General features: G+C 37.4%; 1 pseudogene; it reads left to right on the forward strand.

Annotated features, from left to right (window-relative positions):
- Positions 1–403: 403 nt before the first annotated feature.
- The window catches only part of LOC111830602, an 814-nt pseudogene continuing 471 nt past the window's right edge, over positions 404–746 (forward strand).

The raw sequence follows: 746 nt of genomic DNA on the forward strand, positions 1-746 counted from the left end.
ATAGTGATATTACTGAGTTTGTTAAAGATGGATTCTTGGTAATAGCCAAGAAACGGATGAAAGGGATTGTGAGTCAAGCTAAGAGAAGTGGTACATAACCTATTTGGATTAAGAATACACTGTGGGCTCGGGTGCTTGTTCATTGGAACGACCCTGATGTAATAGAGAAGAGCTCAAATGCTTCACAGAGCAGAAAATCCGATCATGGCGGTCTCGGAGTCCCCAAACATCTAGCTGGTCAGAAATCATTTTTGCGAGTTCATCAAGAAATGGTAATACTTCTCTGTCCATCAAAACAATTCACTGCACTTCATTTCAGATAATGATTTCTTGACTTTAACTAGTTTCATTTGCCTTGTAGGAGTAAGAATTAGGGCGCCCTGTATCACTTTGCGAAGTGTTTATGCGAACACATACTCGAGCTGACGGATCATTGGTTGATCAAAAAGCTAAACAAGTAGCTGGGAACTATGAGAAGACGTTAGAAGAGAAACTGTCTGAAATTGACGAGGATGGTCCATAAACTTCTTCTGAAAATTCAACTCAACGTACTCTTAATATTGGTGAAAAGAATGACATCTTTCTTAAGGTAATTCTTTGGTACTCATAATTTGTTAAGCATATGACGCTTGTTTGTTATTGAAGTGATTTTCCTTGTGGTTTTTCATCTCTTCATTTACATGATAAATGTATAATACTTGTTGTTAGTGTGGATACTGATGGTTCTCTATTTGGTCTGTATTTTG

Source organism: Capsella rubella, unplaced genomic scaffold, assembly GCF_000375325.1.
Source record: "Capsella rubella cultivar Monte Gargano unplaced genomic scaffold, Caprub1_0 scaffold_5, whole genome shotgun sequence".
In the NCBI taxonomy this organism is placed as follows: Eukaryota; Viridiplantae; Streptophyta; class Magnoliopsida; order Brassicales; family Brassicaceae; genus Capsella; species Capsella rubella.